The 21,573-nt window shown below is 37.9% G+C and overlaps 1 non-coding gene across 1 annotated transcript; it reads left to right on the plus strand.

The window, feature by feature from the left end:
* The first annotated feature begins 10,880 nt into the window (after window positions 1-10,880).
* TRNAD-GUC (transfer RNA aspartic acid (anticodon GUC)) lies at window positions 10,881-10,953 on the plus strand. The gene has a single exon. It is a non-coding gene; the product is annotated as a tRNA-Asp (tRNA).
* The last annotated feature ends 10,620 nt before the right edge of the window (window positions 10,954-21,573 follow it).

The raw sequence follows: 21,573 nt of genomic DNA on the forward strand, positions 1-21,573 counted from the left end.
GCTCATTGAGAACCGCAGTGAAGCCAAAGAAGAAATCTCAAACAAATTCTTCTAAAATTTCTGTCTTCTAATGCATTATTAAGGATTTGAGATAACAGGCAAAAAATGCTGCACAGCCTTGTGAAGTCTGAAGAGGGTTCATAAGTTAATATTTGACTGTGATTTAATCTTTAGTAATAAAGTCGCTTTTGCTTTCAGGCAGTTACAAGTACCAACAGAAATGCAGACCCCCAACAGTTGAGACTGGAGTCAGCATTTCATGATAAATAAGAATTATTTATGATTATGATATTGTTATGTTTGACTAACAATGTACATAGACACTAGCCAGGTCTAACAGAAAGATAAAAAAAGGTTTGGTATGATACTTAATTGAATGCACACTTTGGAGGCTTTATTTTCCCACTGAACTGATTTGTACAAATAAATCTTGATTATGGCTGGATTTACACCCACTATTAGAAACCCATCCAGATAGCTTCTTTCTTTTATTTTCTTTTCTTTCTTTCTTTTTAAGTGCTGCATTGTTTCAGCTATTTCAAACGAAAGAAAGTAACTGGTTTTAATTATGGCACAACTAGGATATAAAACATGTAAGTCTATAAAAGTGCCTGGGAAAGACTACTGCAATGTATAGACATTATTCCTTTATTTCCACCTCTTGAGATATCACAAGAGTGGTCATATTTGAGGTTTTTCTTGAAAACTAATAGTCCACCTATTATTTAGTATTTTAACTACCTCAGTTTTCTTAAAAAAAAAAAAAGAAAAAAAAGAAAAAAAGGTTATAGCACTCATTTTAGATGAGGAAATTTGAAAATTTGATCTTATGTGTACCTTAAAAGATGACAAAACCAGAAGGAAGTGGAGGACAACCAGCACTTTGTTTTGTTTTGTTTTTTTAACATCATTATTTTGAGGCTATCTCATGGTATATGGGGCCTGATTCATGATGTTGGAATGTCTGGGTTTGGCCACACTGCCTGTGTTTTACAATTTATATGATCTCAGCCTCCATGAGTAGGTCACTACCTTCCAGTCTGATACCATCCTTAAAACAAGTAGTTAACAACAACAATGAAGATTTTAAGACAATTTATCTTGTTTATGGAAAAATCAGATCCTCCAGACAAATCTCGTTGTGATAGGGAAAACATTGTTTTTCTGCAGGCAACAGGGTCTTGAATGCACTTGACAGCTGTTGAGGAAGGTACAAGGACTGCAGCTATGATATGGGATCTGGAGAAGTATGGACAGAGCAACACTGTGCTGAGAGAAACAGTCTCTTTGACCACTGCAAAATGTCCAAGATGCAGTCCAGACTTGGCACAAGGGTCATACTTGTCTCCTTCCTAAATAACCAAGTTAAAAAAAAAGAAATAAAATTCACATACTCCATCATGCAATACAATGTCTTCCATATCTTGTTTTCTCTTGAAAGCAACTTTTGTTTAGGAAGGGCTGAAGGAAGGGCTGAAGAAAAATCTGGTGTAGGCAGGAGGACTGATACTGCAAAGTATTTCTTTCTTTGCTTCCTTCTGCACCTCACCTTCCTGTTTTTCCTTCCACCCCTGACAGCCTACTAAGGATGACTGAGAACGCAGCTGACAGCTGTACCACGAAACCTAAACTGACACAAATCTGAAGTAAATCTAATGTCCATTGGTTTAGAGGTCTGCTTTTGGAAACAGTCTTGAAAAAACAACTGTAACTGCAATTACCCTCTATAAATTTTATTATTGTTTTGTTTTATTTTAAAGATTAGCTAGGTTTTTACAGGTGAAGCATTTTTTAATTCTTATGTGCTGCCATTTAAAATAGCATTACTTGCTCACCTGACTTACACCTGTCATCAATGGAAGATCTGTCTATAGAAAAATAGACAGGTATGTTGCAACACAGAAAGATTGGAGCTCTCATGTCCATTAATGTGCAAAGAGATTTCCGTGCACATTAATTTGCAAATCAGTTCTTGGTCTGTGGTTTGGAATTCTTCAGTCTTTCTGTGAGTAGGAGAGGAAGGAAGAAGAAAAAAGTTGAAAGCAAAAAAAAAGGAGAAAGAAGAAAAACAAAAAAAAAAAGAGAAAGAATGCATAAGGAAAAATAAAAAAGAGGGTGATCTTCCTGCTTGAGCTACTAATGTGGTTATAGAATATTTAAAAGTTAAAATTTGGAGTTTTGGAATGATGTATCCACACTTAGACTAAGCAATATTCTAATATAGTAGTCTAGGAGATTATGTGAAAACCACTCCTATCTATTGCTGTGATGTCATGAAAAACCTCACAACCTATGAAATGGTCCATAAATTGAAAATAAGAAAAGGACAACTCAGGCCTTCATTGTACTGAACAAACCATGAGGTCATACTCTCTTCTGGTGGTGTGCACAGACAGAAGAAGTGCGTAATAGTCTCATCTTACAGCCTAGAAAGTGTTGGATTTAACCCATAAATCCAAGAGGTTTATGGATAATATCATTACGAGAAATACATCTATCACAGAGAAGTTTGCTTCCAGAAAAGACTGAAATATAATTTACTTTAAGGTATGGCCAAATGTATTATATTATCTCTTCCCTCAAAAGTAGACATCAGCTTGTAGTTCAATTAGTAGCAGCAAAAGTATGCATTAATTGAAGTTCTTTTGTTTTAAAATTTAATTTTTTTATTTGTGTTACTGATTTCTTGTTGTTATAAAACTTTGCACATCTTCTGGCCTTGTATGGATTTTTTTTTTTTTTTTTTTGGCATGAAAATGGTGGTTGCACTGAGCTGGTACAGAAATTCTGCTATACCAGGATAGTAAACATCCATATTTTCAACAGAAACAGGGATCTCTGTCCTTCCTGGACAAACTCAGAGCTTTCAGCTGTTAGTCCTTCTTCAGCATGTTTTAGTCTCATTACTGAATGAAAATTAGTGTTTGATGTTACAATAAGTGCTGCTGGACTGTAGCTAAATGCTCTTCTGGCTTGGAAGTGCTGTGTACTTGTTAACTATCTAAAAGGAAAAATAATCATTTTCCATATGAAGCTAATGCTCTTTGAGGGTAAGATAGGTTAATTTTTAAACTTACTGTTACATGGATTTACTAGGGTTTGAGCATACATTTTCTCTTAATTAGAACTGCTCGTTTTTGTCTCTGAGTGACAGACTGCTTAATAGATGTGAACCTAAGACAGGAGTGAGGATCTTCTCCATTTCTTCTTCTTACCCTTGCATCCTGCTCACAGTGAGTAGGTCCCTGCAAGTGGAGTAAGAGAAGGAAAAGCAAACCAATCCCTGATGCGCTCACTCTCAAATGGTTGTTGATGATGTGGAATCAAGAGATGGCTCCTGTTTGGACCTTTGGTTGTAATGCAGTATCCGCAGGCACAAAGCTGAAAATTATCACTGCTTTTCGTGTGGTCTGAATTGCAACTCTTGATGCAACTCTTACTGATGACCCCAGTAACAGCACCCATGCACACCCTGTTGAGCAAACCCTTAAATGTAAAGAAAAAGGAGCAAAACCCAATCCTTGTAGTCTGTTTATATAGCCCTAGAGATTCAGATAAAGAAAAACAAACATAACCTTTTCAGCTGTTCCTCACAAGGGAAAAAGAAAATGAAACATTTGATTATAATTGTTTTAATGAGCTTTGATTCAAAATGAAGTCATAATGGTCTGGTTAAAAAATATTCTGTTAATGAGCTTATATTTCTATCAAAGTATGCAAGATGCAAAATTCTCTGAGGATAAAATTAAATAGCAAGCAATATTTATTTGATTATTAATAAAATCCTACTTATTCCTTGAGAAAAAAATGGTATTAGTAATAGTAGTAACAGTAGCAGCCACAGTGATGGCAGTGAGAGTGGTAGGAGCACAGTAATTATAATGTAACCAGATGGTCTATCTCAGGTTTCATCTTGAAGTTAGAAAAATGGTATCAAGAATACCTACTCCTGCAGGTCTAAAACCTGATCTTAGCTATGTAAAACTCAGACTGGACTGTAGGTCACCTCCATTTCTTTTTGATTTTAAATTGCTATTTTTTAGAAAAGTGCATAGGATACCTAGAATACCAGCAATTGCAAAAAAAGAAAAAAAAAAAAAAGGGACATGGAACGTGCTAACTAGGGGAAGCAGTGTGTACTGCCAGAGAACAGCACTAGCTCTGATTACTGCACTGTTGGAAGAAAATGTTTCTGTGGACTTTACATTTTATGGCATTACACAGACTGCAACATAATTTTCCATCTCACATATTCTAGCCTGTAATCAAGCTGCCTCCAGCCAGGGAGACAATCTGGAATGTGCCCACTTAAAGAATATCCACTCTTGAAAAAGACCTGTACATAATGATGTTTTCTCTTTCATGTATTGTGGGGGGTAATAGGATAACATGTGAGAATACAGGAATATATTTCATTTTGACTCAGAATATTTTTTATTCTGTTTCAAATCTAGTTTCTTCCAAATCTTGATACATATCCTCTTTTAGATTTCCATGTCAAGATATTTCTGAGCATTGCCTTGTGCAGCACATTACCTCTTCAGAGCAACCACTTATTCTCATGTCAGTTGATTTGCCTAATCAGGCTCTGGTTAAACAATGCAACATGTCTGATGTAAAAAGACAGCTACAATCTGTTGTGTTTGTAGTATTTGTTTCAAAAGGAAAACAAAAAACAACATTAGCAGGATGGATTTCAAGACCAACTCTTAATTACATTAAAAAATAAAATTTAATTAGGGGGTTGCAAGAAGAAAGCAAAAGTATATGCACGGTCTATGAATGAAGTAATGTTACAGAGGTACCAACTGTAAATACACAAGGATGGTTGAATTACAGAGATAAAAGAAACCTAGGAAACTTTCTGTAATGGGGAAAAGGGCACAAAAGTATTACATTGATTTGGTTTGATTAGATCCTGAATCCCAATAATTAAGAAGAGGCTACTGTGTTGCAAACACAGGTCTGTTTTGTACCTTTTTTTCCTTTAAATTTCTTTCCAGAGACACATTTCTGTATCGGTATATATACATACATTTACAATGAGAGTTACCTACAGCAAAAAAAGTGATGCTGGACCTTAAGGCTGAAATATGACTATCTTTGTTCTAGGCTTCTTAACTCCAAAGAAAACACATTTGCAGGAGAGCTTACTGACAACCTGCTGGGCTTGACTCTTCCTTAATTATTGTCTTTTGCAGTGTCTGTTCCTGTTTGTTCCTTTGCACAGAGGAACTTTGGCGTTTTTTTTAGTTTTGTTTTACTCTGTGTGTGTGCATCCATATCCCCTATACCTTTTTTCTTCTTTCCCTCACACCAGAACACATTATCAAGGACTATTTCTGGCCCCAGCTTCAACCATCATTTAAAATAAAGAACGAACTGCTCCTGGAGTGATAATTCTACTTAGGAACGGGTAGACTCTCACAAGCTTAAATCCTGAAAGGTACACGAAATGGTCTGCTTTAAACCACACGTTGCCATGGTTACATCCTTCTGTGGCTCAGATGGAGATGCAAACCAATTATCAAGTTTTGTTTGCTTGATTTTAAGTAGTTTGTTACCTGGATACTCAATAAATAAGAAAACTGAAAAAAAGATTTGTTTTCTTTTCACTTAACTGAAGGAAAGAGAAAACAGTCATACCTAAATGTTAAAAAATCCAGCAAAATTCAGATTCTTAGTTACGGGGTGAAAGTAGTTCTGATATGTTTGCTTTAGAGAGGGTTGGTGCAAGGCCCACAGATAGATTTTGCAGGAGCTTTTTCCACATGAATTATGGAAAAAGCAATTGATCACATAATATCACTGTAAATCATTGCAGGTGGAGGGATGGAGTTAAACAGTACTGTGTTTTTATCATTATTTAGGCAGTAAGAGTGTTTTTCTGTAAGGGATCACTTGGATATTTAATTAATGAAAGAAAAGATCCTCTCTGCTGGGTTGAGGGATAGTGATGCTTGCCTGGTGTCATTCATACTCCTGCTTTTTAAAGATCTCCCAAGAATGCTGTGTATGGCACCCTGTTCCTGCATTTAATCAGAAGTTTTGATAATAAGCTGAAGATGGAAGAGTGTGTGGAGGAAGAGAGGGAGAAGAGAACAAAGTTAAAATACAATCCTGTCAGTTTCCCTAATAGTTTATATGGTCAATGACAGAACAATATTTTAATTTTTATCTGGACTCTTTTCTACTTATTTATTCCATCTCCTGCTTGTTATTGAAGTTTCATATTAAACTTAAAGTTCTGAATGTATTGCCATAATAAATTTATAAGAGGATATTTAAAGAGCAAAGATTTGAATGACACAAATGAACTCAGTGTAGCAGAGCTGAAGAAAGGATTTGCAGAGAGATGCCACAGTACTCAGAAATGACTGCTAGAATCTCCTTAATTAAAAAAAAAAAAAGACTGGAATGCAATGGGCACAGAAGGTGTTTCATATAAATTTAGGTTTAACTTTAAATTATTGATGCTATTTTAAATAATCTTTAAAAAGGTTAAGAACAACTAGTTTAAAGAGGATTACTGAAATGTAAGCTAGCTATTTAAAACATGGAAAAATTAAGTTGTTAAAAAAGGAACATGTATTTCTAATATGTACCTTAAATTTGAATTGGTTTTACTTCATCTCTATTGCACCAGTTATTCCTCCAAATGGCATGAAAAATGATGTTTAGACTGCATGGCCTTCAGATTTGCTATTGTTTTTTCCCAGTGAATAGGACACATCTGTCTTAACAAAACAGGGAGCTGACACTTTAAGTCAAAATCCTTTGATTCTTGCTTTCTCAAATGAAAGATGGTTCTTTTTATGAATAACTAGTTTGCAATTTGTTTAAATTACAAATGAGAATCAAAGAACATTATTTTTCTTTGCAAATTAAATGAAATTGATAACCATCAAGAAGGCTACTAACACAAAGCAAAACTCTGCATACACCGGGAGAGCGAGTGAGTGAAAAATTGATAAAAAACGTAAGTAAGTGGTAGGATTTTGCAATTGTTACTTTAACTCTGTAATCCTGATTGGTGGTTTAATATAAAAATAAAAAAGTAAAAAATTATTACCAGTCCAAGCCCTGTAATCTTTCTTTTAGATAGGTAAAAAATGTCAGAGACAGAAAATCTGTTGAAATGTTACTACAAATAATTGCAGTTTATGACAGTTCATATTTGGAAGCAGGCTATAGAGCAAGGTGTTTGGGGAAGGTGAGAAGAGAGGGAAGTTGTGAAGGAGTAGGGAGAGGGCATTTAATATGGGATCTCCTAGGGACCCAGAACTGGATAAACTAAAGCAACTCCTAATGGGAAGATGTGGGGACTTAGGGAAGGGGCATAGCCTCACCAAACTTGAAGATACATCAGCTTTGTGGTTCCTTTAGGGAAATACAGGTTTAGCTCTAGGAGGTGCACCTCTCTGAGATGTAAAATTTCCAAAATGATTAGGTCTTTCCCACCATTAACTTCAGCAGCTTTGTGGACCAGGGAAGTTTCTCCGCACTGCTGCATGTCCCAGCAGCACCAATTCCAGCAAGTCCGGCACAGAAAGAAATGCTAATTTCTTCTTTTGGAAACAGAAGTGTGGAAACACTGACAGAGGGATTCAGAAACAGTTGCTGATGTACTCAGAAGACAATGGAGAGAGGAAAGGAAGAACCCTGCCAGGAGGAGTGAAGTGAGAACAGACACACAGGAAGGCTGGAAGAGCTCTGGAGTAGTGTGTGGTGTCTGGATGAATCAGGGCATGGTGGGTGATGATCATCTATATCCTTCTGAGCTGTTATTATGAGCCTCTCAGCTTTGTAACAGCTCTGAAAGACAGGGAAGCTATGTTTTTGGGAGACTGGGGAAGGCATTAGACAACAAAATGAAGATGAAATGGTAAAAGGGTGGAATTTTGGTGGAATGTTTAAATCTTCCATAGGAAGACAGAATTCAATACACATCTGTGTACACATACACAGATGCACATGTGACTTGAAGTGTTGACTGAGACTGGGAACTATTGGTGTAATTATTCAGTAAATTGATTTTTGCTTTTACTTTAGTGTGGACTTCCCAGTAAAAGATTTCATCAGTTTTCTTGGCTTTACCCTTAGTCAGGGATTCTTGTCATGGGGTAAAGTAAGATTTTACTATGAATACTGCTCTACAGCTATGACAATACTGGTGGTTTCCATGCCACATCACTACAAATAAACACAGAGGCTACATTAAGATTTACAGTTAATATCATGCCTTCTTGCAAGGCATAAATTTCTATACTTTCTTTGTGCTCATGAAATCAGCTGCAAAACTCTTTTTTGAGGCCAGAATTTTGCTTAGCAAGCTCAGATTCAGTTTCAGGACTTGAGTTGTCTTGGAGACAATGAAATCACAGAGCAAAGAGCAAGGAGAGTGGAAAATATATAATAAAGAATTCAGCTGGAGGTATGGCTAGACACTTCAGATCTAATGACCCCCTTCTGCCAGCCTAGCTTTTGCGAAATGAAAATGCACAGCTCACTCTTCCACTTAGTAACAAACGAACAAGCAGACAAAACCATGTTGCCTGGTCAGGTATTTGGCTTTCCATGGAGAAGCACTTGTGGACCAGAACCATTTTTGCAAAGAAGGAAGAGTGTTTGCAGATCTTCAAACCTCAGGAAGTTTGTCCATCCTCCTGCCTAACTCCACTGGGTGGTGATGAACAGCTGCTGTGAGGTGAAGGGGAACAGGGTAGCCACTGAAATCTTACCCAGGGCTCGTGGCTTGAGGCTGGACCAGACAGGAATGGGAAGAAACCAAGCCGGAAAAAAATAGAAAAAAGCTTCAGCCCCAGAGACTGCAACCAGGATCCGGCAGCTGTCTCCGGGTTTTTCAAGGTTGTAGAGCAATTGCAGTACATTCCTGGGGATTGCTGTGCTGGGTTGTGGGCAGGAGCCTCATGCCTAAATATTTTCTGTGGCTTGGCTGTTTCTGAGCCTATAGAATTTATTCAGATCCCTAGCTTGTTCTGGAATAGCTTTACCTTTATATCTGGCTTGGACAACACCAGTGGAGAAAACCAGATGTAACTTGTAATGACATAAGAAGTCTAGAAAGTCTGCAAATATGTAATTTTCTTGAAAAAAACAAACAAAACCTGTTTTCCATAAAACTAATTTTAGGAAAGAATATTTACCTTTTTTTTAAAAAAAAGCAGTATTAATTTTCAGGGATGTAATTAGCATGCGATGGGCCAAATTGACCTCTGGGGTAATATTACTTGAACTGGTTGTATTTCTACCATGGCTTAATTTAACCTAGCGGAATGCCTATGGTAGTCATACTGTTCTTAAGGAAAAGTATGTGGCAATCATATACACATATAATACATTTTCATTTCTATCATCTCCTATATATTATGCTTGCACATATTTCAAGCTGTTAGTTGACTGATGATGTTAACAAGAATGCAGTTAGATTTTTGTGTCTACTAATCATATTCAGTTTTAAGCTCTAAAAATTGAAATGGAAGCCTAGGCAACCTGATTTTCCCATTTTAGATATAAGGGCTGCCTAATTGCTCAGAAACATCACTGGATGTAGCTTCTTGCTGATTAAAACACACACTATACACAGTACTGGCATTTTAAAATGAATTGGGCCATGTTTATGCTCTTACCTGTTCACCTGAGACTAAGAAACACATCAGCATTTCTCACAACTCTGGTCTGTGATAGATACATCAAGGTTTATTGTGAGTTCCTTGCCTCTTTCAGAAATCAGTTAATCACTGCAGTTAATCTATAGTGGTTTTGTTTGCTGTACTGGTCTTTAGCAAGTCCAATTCTTGCTTCTGATATAACATTTCTCAGATAAATAAGGTATAACTGGATGAATATGGTGTTTCAAAGCTAACCGTTAAAGGCTCACAAAGTGGAGCAAGGCTACAGAAAACTGAACAAGAAGAAACAGTTTATGCCCTCTGCTTGCACAGAACCCCTTCCTTCTGTATCCCAGCACTCCTCATTGACCAAAATTATGGTTTTTGTTTTAATCCATTTGCTATCAATATGCAAAGCTAAACAGAGCAAAGCAATCTTCTGACTTCTAAATTAACTGTGAAAAAGCTTCTCTAATACAAGTACATATCATTATTTGTATTACCATAATTACTGGCCCACAATACCGCTACTTTTGACACAGAATTAGTGTACCTTCTTGCATGACCTAGAAATAGGGCAGAAGTGCTTACAAAAAGCTTTTTTAGCACATGTTTGTGACTTTGTGGTAGACATTCATATATTGATGCCCAACATGAAGGAGATGCTTTTATATGTTGCTGGAGAGTGACTGTAAAGACAAGGCTTTTGAGCACCTGTAAGTAGGGTGAGGCAGACAGATTTGTATTTAGGAGCCAAACTTACAGATTTTCCAAGTTACTGGTAAGGTTCCCTGACATCTACCTCCCCATAATATCATTTCATTCTGCTTTCACTATGTAAAAGCATCCAGTGTGTCATACGGGAGGTCAGTCTCTGAGCTGTAAGTGCTAATCCATGGTGTATTATTATTGCAAGCTTTTATTTTTTGGGGGAACTATCTATATTTTGCTGGAGTAGTGGTCCCTAGGCAACATGATGGGAAAAATAGAATCACCTCCAAAGAGATGTGGATTGGGGTGGTATCAACAAGGACAAAAGCTCAAAGGTTAAAACAACATCAGCAACAACACAGAGATTTAACTTCTGGTATTGGTAGATATCTCTGCCAGAAGAAGCAGAAAAACAGAACAAACATGTCCAAGAAATGGCTCTGGTGGCTTTGAGGGTTTTTATGATCAGGGATATCTATGACATTTTAATAATGTGATACTCATTTTCAGTTTACTGTCCTGGTATTACACTGAGGAGCCCCTGGTGGTCTAGTGGTAAGGGCGCGGCGCTGTCACCGCCGAGGCCCGGGTTCGATTCCCGGTCAGGGCCACTCCCGGGCAGATGGAGCTCGTTAGCCCTTAAAGGCAACCCACCTACGTCCTAAGGACCTCGCTGCCACCGTCCAAGCTCGCTTGGCCCCGGCAGATGAACCTTAGGATTAAAGGGTGGGCTCAGTTCCGCGCACACTGTGTCTCACCTAAAAAATCCAATGCGCAGGCTGGAAGGTGGAAAGACCTTCCCCAGATCTTCGCTCGCGAAGACTGGCCATTATTACATTGAGTAGCTGAAGAACTCTTTGTAGTTTGTTGTCACCATCATGTCAAAGACCATGGCATCCAAGACTATTAGCATTTTTTAAGGACAAGAGGGAAAGAGGATAAGTCATTGCCTTGGCTTCAAAGACAAATGTTACAGTCAACAAATGTTGACTTTTCTAGTATCTCTATACTTTCTAGTGTCCCTCAACCCAGCACTAAAGATATGTTTAGCTGGATAGTTAGTTCAACTGTTGTAAGATACATAAGGTATTGCAGAGACATTGTTGAGTAGCCCGTGGTTAGTGAAAAAGGTCAAGCAGTAAAGCCTTCTTTCGGCACATTCTTTGAGTTACAGATCATTTGTGTATCTTTTCTGACACCTCTGTTTCCTACAAATGTCCCAATATGTCTCCCTCGTTGCTATGCATGGTGTGGAGGTGAGTCATCTTGAGTGGCACATGAAGTGAGGGCTACTCCTGATCTCATAGTGAATTAGCCTGCTAAACACATCCCTCTCTGATGTTGCTGCGAACTGCAATAATTTTTCTCTATAATAGATTTTCAGCACCATTCCTAGAGCTTGGAGGTGGGAAATGTGTTTATCTTTCCATGCCAGTCTCTGCCACAGACCAGATCCTCTGTGTGCCCTGGACTCTAGTCAAGGAGAAGTATAGCGTTTCAAGATTTAGAAGAATGTAATTACTTCTGCAATTGCAGAAGGAGGTTATTGTTTATACCTGCTTGCACAACAGTATTCAGTTTAAAAGACGGAATACACGTTTGCTACCATTCAAAAATGGAAAGCAACCAGACTGATGTTGACTCCTGCTATGGCATTAGCTACATTTTCCTCTCTTCAATAGCAAGGCAAACATGAGTGTTGGATGTCATGAGGATTTGGGTACAGAAGGTGCACACTGCATAACGCAAAGAGTTATGGTTTATGGTGGTGGCTTGAGACCCTTTCAGCACATGACCAGAGCAAGCTGATGCAGTACAGACTACATCATGGGGCAACATTTTCAAAATTTGGGGGATAAACCCATCTTTCAGAAGAATTTTTTTTTTTTTTTTTAAAATCTAGATGAAGAACCCTAAATGATTTAGTTACTTCTGAGAACCCTACTGTACCCTTGTACATTTTAAACTGTTCTAGAGAAAAGTCACTGCTACCAAAAGTCATGTAGCTTCATCTGATCTTCTCAAATGCAACCACACTTGCTTATTATCACAGCATGAACGTTAGTCTCCAGATGAGTACCTCTTCTTCAAGCAAAAAAAGTGCCTGAATGTCAGAAGTATCTTCAAATAATAAATCCTGCACCTTTAAGGAGGCTGCATTTGGCATTAAACAGACTTTCCAGCTAATGAATTTCTTGTGTTACAAGAATAATGGCCTTTTTAATATTAGCAAAAGTAATTAAACAGACATTTGTTATTAATGATGTTGTTAATGGCAGTAGATATTGAATTTTCACTGTAGATATCATAGAGCTGTATAGTGATTCTTGAAGGGTTTAATTAACTTGGTGGGGCAGTGAAGCTAATACATACAATTTTTTTTCCTGCTTCTGAATGTGTTGATTTTCTCCCTGTTGTGAAGCAACTTCTTTGCCTTCACTTAGTTCTTATTGGAGATCTTTGCCTTCATCTTCCTTCATTGGCCAATTTGACAGCAAAACGACCAGATCCTATCTTCTGCCACTCCTGTATTGCCTGGGAGGATTTTTGCAGAAGGGATGTGGCTTCAGTGACTGTTTCTGCAATCCTTTTACAATGCTTGCTGGGGGTTTCTCTCCATGTTTCACACAAGGTAAATATGAGTTTGTTACACATAAAGCTAAAATCCTAGCTTTTCATCTCTTATTAAAGAAACTCATGCTTTTTAATTCTATTTGACTTTTGAATCCAAAGTCAGCCAAGCCAGCAGACATACTACCTTCTCTCTTTTTCTCTCCTTAATGCATTATGCTCTTTTCCTTATCTTCTTGGTGGGAAGCAAGGTATGGAAAGGGGGAGCGAGAGAGGCTTAAGTCTGAAGCTCAGATCTCATGTGTCAGATCATTAATGGAGCCCTTGCTTTTGAGCATTGCTCTAAATTGGAGACAATGCCAGTTTGTACTCTCCTCTGATTGGGTATAAACCCTCTTAGGACACAGCTCATTCTCCATCAAAGACTTGCTCAGTCTTACTCAGTAGTGTGGAACAGCTCATAGCTGTGAAGATTCCTTCATTCTACTCCCTTTTTTATATATATACTTTCAGATAACCTTGCTTCAGACATCCTGCTCCATGCTTTCCACATCTTTCTCTTGATTTACAGCAATCACCTTACCAGTAGTTAACTGCAATCACAACATCTCAGGTTTTTACTTACCATCCTTTACCAGCTCTAGGAGTGATGTTGAATAAAATATGGATTTATGACAATGTGGGATTCTCAGCCCTCCCTGATGGATAGATTGAATAATCAGAATATTTTTCCATGAAATGAAAGACTTTCCTGAACTGGCTTAGAAACAGCTTTTGCAATGACATGGGACCCTGCTTGACTCATTTTGTCTTTCATATCTTAATTTCTCCTGAGAAAAATGCTTGACAAAAAGCATTAAAAAAGTCCTCTGAACTCTAGAGACCAGGATTTGTCTGCTTTTGGATTGTGTCTGTTGATGGATGCTTTCCAAGCTCTCATGTTTCTATGGATTCCAGTTTACACCTTTTAAAAGTGCTCCTGGCTTGTCTTGCTGTCCTCCAGGGCTTGGTCTCATCTTGGAGGCCAATTCAAATCCCAACTTAACCTGGCTTTGCTGCCTCTTCCAAGTATTGCTTTACACTAAAAAAGAATGGGAAAAAACCCAAACAAAAGAAAAAAGTCCTGGCATCAGTTGCTAATTTCCCTTTCTCTGTCAAGATTACGCTAGTAGCTCTGAGTAATTTGGCCTCATTTTCTCAAGGGACCAGGACTGAAATAATCCAGTGTTTATTTTTATACAAATTCTCACAGTGCTACAATGTTTTAGAGACTTCCTGGGATGTTTCTAGTTTTTTCACAGGCTAAAAGGCCATTCTCAGAGGTAGGTCCTTCATGTAAACCTAAAAATGGTACTTTCCCACAATACAGCTTATCAGGAAGTTTAAAGTTCAGTAGTCTCTCTCTCTCTCTCCCCTTGTCTCACACACATAATAGTAAAAAATAAAAACTAAGGGGCTGTTCCAGTTCTGCTGAGAGTTGCCTTTAAATCATGTCATTTGGGTGTCCTGACTGACCATGATAATGTGATGGGACCAGTGGTGATCTGAGAGCAGAAGCAAGGCAGATTTGTAGGGAAAAAACCAGCTTTCATTCAATAATTTTTGTCTCATCCATTTAGTAGCTGGAGAGGGAAAACAAGATGCTCTCATCATTCCTCAGCTTTGAATTTATGGACAACATACCCATGTATAGGCTTAGGCACAAGATCAATTTCCATACCAAGGCATTTAAACTGGAATGATTTGATTCTGCTATATCTAAAATACATACTTTATAACTTCTGGACCCTGAAGAAGTGGTTTCTAAAACTTTTTAGTTTGGTTTTAGTTCTGATTATGTGCTTTTAATCTCCTTGTGATTGTCAATAAAAAAGTTGAATTTAAGGACAACCAAGTTAGTGGTGGGCATGTTTAAACAAAGATCTGGTCTTTCATTTCTCATGTTAAAGACTGAGTTTGCTTGTGTGAGTAGAGATTAGTTGCATAGGTGCTGGTTTCAGGAACATAGAAGGAGAAGGTAGTTTCCCAGTGCTTTGTGCAAGGTCTCGTTACAGTGTAGATGCATTGGAAAGAACTGTCTCCTTGCTCTCTCAGAGTTTCAGCCCTGTTTTTGCTTGATTATTTATTTCTGCCCCAGGGACACTTACTGTTAGGATTGTTGTTAAACAAAATTGTCTTGCTGGCATTGTGCTCTGACAAACAATTTACACCTCTATAAACTGATTAGTGCAGTGTTTTTTGTCTTAACAGCTAATCTTGTCTCACATTTAAAGAACAACTAAGGAGAACTTTCCCTGTGCCCAAAGAAACTGGCCTGCCCAGTGAGGTCAAGGAAGCTGGAACATGAATTATGTAAAATGGGAAAGGTTTGGGTATGCACATTTTTCAGACATCCAAAGGCCTGCAGTCCCTCTAACTCTGGAAACAGATCATCTTATTACAAATATTTCCTGTAAAACAGAACTGACAGAATGAAAGCAGAAATCCAATATTTTTTTCCTGCAGTAAACTGCAACACATCATTTGGAGAGATCACACAGGTACTTACAGTTTGTGTGTGCTGAAAGGGAATGTGACAACAATGAAGACTCTCAAACCTCTGACAGCCACTGTCGAACATCAAAATGAGCAAGTGCTGGCAGAAAACTGGTGTTGCAAAAACCAAAACTGGGAAGATACATCCTTGGAAGAGGTGAGGTTACACACGAGAAACTGGGTTTGCCAGCAAGTGGCACTTTACTAACACCTCTCCAAGACGAAGACAGAAAAGTGAAAATTGCAGAGTAACTGGCTACAATAGAGCTTCAGGACAGGGGTAGGAGAACAAACACAAGAGGAAAGCAGTGAGGTGATGTTAAATTGACATTTAATAAAGGTAGCAACTATGCCTATATGACCTTTGGAAAATAGATGGAAACTGCCATTTTCGTACACTAAATAGCCAAGGAAATAGAGTAATAGCTTCAGACACTATGAATAAAACTAAATTCAGGATGTAAACTCTCATCTGCACAAACTCTGCTTTATAATGTTCTGAGTACAAAGCATCAAACTGGGCAACCAAAGAGAGAAAAGAGGTAGTTTGTATTAGAACAGGTAGCATGCTTAATCTCTTCTAAGTTCAAATGGTTTTTTAATGTTTATGAATAGGATTTATCTTGTTGACTTGTAGCTATCTTGATGTATACAACCTCAGTTAACAACTCAGGTCTTTCTAGGAAAAGACAAAGGTAGGTCACTTCTTCCATGGAACCACCTAGACTGAGGCAAAACCCACCAGAGCTGTTGTACTTCTTTTTGATTAGTTGAAATGGATTTGCAGTGGTAACTATAAGACAAAGAAATATACTCAGCTACTCAGTGGAAAAATTGAAAAGAAAGAATCAAGTGAAAAACAGGCTTTCAAAATGTCTTCCTGAATATGTCTACAACTCTGTTTTAAAAAAAATCAAAATACTATTTTGTTCAGCAGTTTCAAAATATTTCTTCCTGAACTATTCCAAGTCTTGGTAAATGCTAGAGGCGACACTCTGAGTGTCTTTGTTTCCAGGTCTGTCTAGTCTACAACCCTGGACTTAATGGAGCTTGGTCTCTTTAATTGTATATCAGGTGAACAGGCAGCAAGTCACATGGGATAATTTTAGAAACCTGCCTGAGTGAGAGATTTTAAAAAATGGCACAGCTGCCAGTTTCCTTGGCTTCAACCAGAACTTCATTATAATCATTCTGTTCCCATGGATTAGCTCCATTTTGACAATTCAGCATTTTCCAGTGGGAATAAAAAACCCAAAAATATTCAGTTGGAACAGTTGCAGTCATTTCTAGTAACAATCAAACATGAGATAATAAACTAGAGAACAGCTCTAACAGTGGATATTCTTCACAGTGCTCCACTGAGTACCATGGCCTACTACATCACGTGGAGTTACCTCAGCTCTTGTGTTGATGCTTAGCCGTTTTCTCTGCCAAAATCCTTTTGCGAAGTGGTAAGGAAATAATCCTTTGCTTCTTGATGGCCTTTTTTCCATGCCTGCTATGTAGACTTCAAAAAATGATGAAAATTTGTAGGTCAAAGGTCTTCTTCATCTCCTTCTTCATCCCTTTCTTAGTACTTTTTTTGTGCACTGAAATGTCAAATCTCATATTTTTTGTTGTTCTTAATGGCATGCACAAAAAGCCTACCTAGAGTTGCTTCATACAAGGACATACATGTCCTTGTGCCCTTGGTGAAAACAGAACCTCTCATCAAGTCAGGGAGGTAACACATGTTTCTAAAAATGTTTTGGGAAACAGAAGCCAGGTGTTTTTTGCATTATCAGTCTCTTACAAAGAGCAGGTAAAACATAGTAGACACTGCTTCTTGGAAAGCTGAACAAGGAACAATTTCCGGCTTTTCTCTCAGGTGATGCTCCTGATCGGTAATCTTGTTAGAGATAATTATGAATAGATTCAAGGGTAATTATAGCAGGAACGTATTTTATATATATATATATTTTATGGTAGTGTGAGAGACTTTGGATAGGTTACCAAAGAAGCAAACATCTGTACTTGATTTCAAGCTGCTGTTACTGCAAAAGGTAAAAAAAAGCCATAAGGCAGAGACCTCTGGCATCTCCATGCATGCTCACCTCTTGCAAAATTCATTTCCTGTAGCTGAGAAAGTAGCCTTTTTTTCGGGAACAAAACCAAAGGATTTGGTTGAATTTGCATCTAAATTATCACCATAGCTCTCTGCTGTCAGCTCTGTCAGGGACAGTATTCCTTTCCTTCTTACCATTTTTGGCAAAGAGAAAAAGGAATTTCTCCTTTTCGTATCTCCTTTCTTTGCATCTCTGGATGTAAAATAGTGTAGCAAGAACACTGGTTTAGAAATTATATCTGAGCTGGTATTTGCCTCCTTTTCTCTCCAGGTCTCAAAGTCAAGCTGTAATTCTTTACATAGAAGGGACTTGTGGGTTTTTGGCCCCCTCATGACTTAAAAGACAATCAGGTTTGCAATTATTCATATTACGGTAACATATTTGATGCTTCCCCATAAAATTGGAGGGCTACTGTATCCAAGAAGGAGATAGTCCCAGCAGTTCAGCTACTGCAATGGAAAAGGATAGATGAATGTGTGAGAGAAGGGTGTATTGTATTATTGTATATTACGTTATTGCAGATAGGCAGCTGAGACATAAAGAGTTGAAATAACTTGACTGAAGCCACACAGGAAGTCTGTGATAGACACGAGAATTAAACACAGATCTCCCAACCCTAAGTCTGGTTCTCCAGTTATTAAGCTATTGTTCCTCTCTCCCTTGTCTCCTAATTGGATCCATAAGAACCTTCTGTCACTGACTTCTGCTAAGTACTGTGCCTGTAGGTAAAACCCCCTCACATTTTTTTTTCTTTAGTGCTGATACTAAACTTTAATAACTAGGACATCATTCCACTTTTTTCCCCTGATGCCTGACAATAATGGCTCAGTAATTACTGAACTAATGTTATCAATTCCAACAGATATCACATTTATTACCAGAAAATGCTATGTTGCTGTTCATCAGTTAGGAATGTGTATAATTGAAACACTAAAATGAAGTCTGTACGAATATGTGTGATTCATCATGAATTCTGCAAGCCCTACACTAACTCTTCTTTCCTTAATTAAGCTGTCAAATGAAAAACTTATAATTAATGCAACAGCATATTTTGTAAGAGTTCTTTTCTACCCCCATATAAAGCTCAACTTAATAGAAACTTCACAAGGATTGTGCAACTTTGTCTTATTAAGCAAAAATCTTGCTGTCCTGCATGACTCTTTCCAGCCTGTTACCCAGGATCTTCCATGAAAATTTAACATGAGATTGAGAGTCACCATTATTTTCCTCTATCCCTTACTAAATGTAAATAGTAATCAACTTTCTATCAAAAAGTAATGTTACAGGCCTACTAGATTATTTAGCCTAGTAAATCAAGGCTGTAGTGACAAACATAGGAACAGCACTGTTTAACTGTCCTGCACAGGATAAACAGTCTGGCCTCCCAGCATAGATGTGGACTGATGCTCACAGTCCAGTCCACCTAAGATCTTAGGACATCTGCACTTAGGATATCTCAGGGGGTTGGGACTGGTTTTAAAACACCTAGATCTCCTCAAACCAGAGGTTCAGGCAGTGCTAGCCTTGGCTGCACTCTTCATTCTTGTGTCACAGATAAAAGGAGCACTGTGTTTTTCACTTGGGAACCTTCCCCAGCTGGGATCCGGACACCAAAGTGAAGACACACCTGCTCTGCATGTGCAGTACAAATAACACAGCCCTTTCTCTAGTTGGTTCCCACATTGCATTTCACTAGTGTTTGTTTGTAGCCAGTTTGTGAAGCACCTTGCTGGGCTTATCCCCCCGCTATTCATAAAAGACAGTGCTTTAAAAGCATACCCTTTGGCCGTTTATACAAGAATCTGAGTAGTTTAGAAGACTTATATTTTCCACCATAAATCAACAACCTTCAGTGTACTGTTATCCAGGCAGGAAATGCACAAAACAGTTTGGGCCAAGTCAGGCAGCCCTGGAGGTGTTATGATCTTTCAATCAGTGATGCTGAAGTCAACTCTGCCTTTGCCCCTGCCCACTCTACCACAAATTGTGTCTTGGACGTTTGTCTTCTGGTTGTGGTTATTTTGCTTGTAATATCTTGTCTGACAGATAGGGCTCAGATGACACAGAAAAACGCCAGTTTCTATCATCAAGACTGGAGCAGTGGGCATAATGCAGGAAGAGACTTCTTTCCTCTTGCAGCATCAAAGCCACAGGATTTCCATATGCTTTGTTTTGTTTTGTTTTGTTTGTTTGTTTGTTTTTATTACTTTTTAAAAAATTTTTTTAATGCTTTACATCTGATTATAACTGTTTTCACTTTAGTGCCAAAAGAGAATACCTAAAACAGTGCTGAAGAGGAAGACACAGGGGTTTGTGGGCACTGGCAGCTGCCAAATAGAGCAGCTGTAATACTGCGGGTGCTTGGGAAACCAATTAGAAACACATGGAGTGACAAAAAAATGTATGTAACTTAAGATTAGCACAGTGAATGCAACCACACTGTGTGAAACTTAGGCAATCTAGGGCTGGCACCAAGCATCAAGGAAAGTAAAATGCAGTTAGAATGCCTGAAAGAGAAATTGAACCTTAGTGCTGGGAAATAAGGAAATATTCTCACTGTAGCTTAAGTGCATGGATATATCAATGTCAAGAAAATTGTTTTTAAAAGTTAAGTATGTTAAAGGCAAGTCTAGTGTTCACAACTGGGTTCTGTGGGAAAACCATTACCTTAAAGGATGCTGTGACTTTTTGAACAGTGAGGGTCAGAAGCCATAAGACCAGGCAGAAGCTTTTTCTTTTAACTTTTGCTGAGCAATGGATCAGACAAAATGAAGGAAGATGTCAAGACAAATGTGAGAACAGGTCCTCTTAAACAACTTAAAAAAATATAGAATCAAGATCTCTCTCTATAGGAGTCCTATATATTCATTAGCTGGCGGTGTATTTACAGACACTCATTTAGATTTTTTTTTTTTTTTTTTAATACATGAGAAATGATCAGATCAGACATTAGTATATGCATTTTACATAGTGTTACAGAGGAAAGCTGTGCTTATTGTCTACAGTCAATAAGAGAAGGAACTTTAGGCAGAAGTTTTCACTCTTCAGATATGGAATGATGATCCAAGATTTTTACTCCAAGAATAATGTCTTGAAGATGCCAGAACACCTCGGTTTTTTTGGTTTTTGTTTTTGTTTGTTTGTTTGTTTTTGCCAGAGACACAGAATAGAGAATATTTCCTGACAGTGCTGACATGTCTAAACTTTATAAGGCAAGTATTAAGAGGATTGCATGGCAACATATACTTTTAATGCATTTCCTTGGTGACCGAGCAACATACAGGTTACTGAAAACTGATTACTCAAAGGAATAACCAGAATGGTAGGAGCAGGAACTCGGGAGCACGGATGACATTATTATTCCAGAAAATAGGGTTAATTTATTTCTATAAAGATATTACACAGTTATATAGAAGAAATTTCCATGGCCTTATTTTGTGAAATTTACAACATTATGTGTGGGATTGTTTGGTGTTTTTTTTCCGTTTGTGGTGTTTTTTTGGTGTTTTTTTTTTTTTTTTAATGTGTGTGTGTGTGTGTACACTGCTGACAGTTTCATTTTTTCTCTCAGGGTAAAAAGAAAAGTCCGATCCTCTTACAAGTGTTTGCCCTCCTGTACAACTAACATGGCCAAATACAGTATATGTCCCTCAGTAGTACCCAGACTTCATTATTTCATGGTGAATGAAAAGAGTTAAACATCCCCTATGTACTTAGCAAAACAGTTGAAGCCCTTTATTTATTAAGCCAGTTGTGCAAGCTTTGTCTCAGTCCTCCATCCTGCATGTCCACAAGACATGGTTCAAGTATGTAGGACACTTACTGCTGTTAGCAGAAAATGAGCAGAGAGAACAGGCTGCATTTATCTTTGCCAACTGCAGAATAATAATTATTAAGGAATGAAACTTACAAGATTTTCACAGTCTTGAAAATTGTCTCCACCTCTACTGCCAGCAGAAAGCCTGCTGCATTCAAGACTGACAAGCAAGGGTGAGAGCTTTGCTGAGCTGAATACTTAC

Source organism: Myiozetetes cayanensis, unplaced genomic scaffold (genome assembly GCF_022539395.1).
Source record: "Myiozetetes cayanensis isolate MyiCay16 unplaced genomic scaffold, myiCay2020 scf4, whole genome shotgun sequence".
In the NCBI taxonomy this organism is placed as follows: Eukaryota; Metazoa; Chordata; class Aves; order Passeriformes; family Tyrannidae; genus Myiozetetes; species Myiozetetes cayanensis.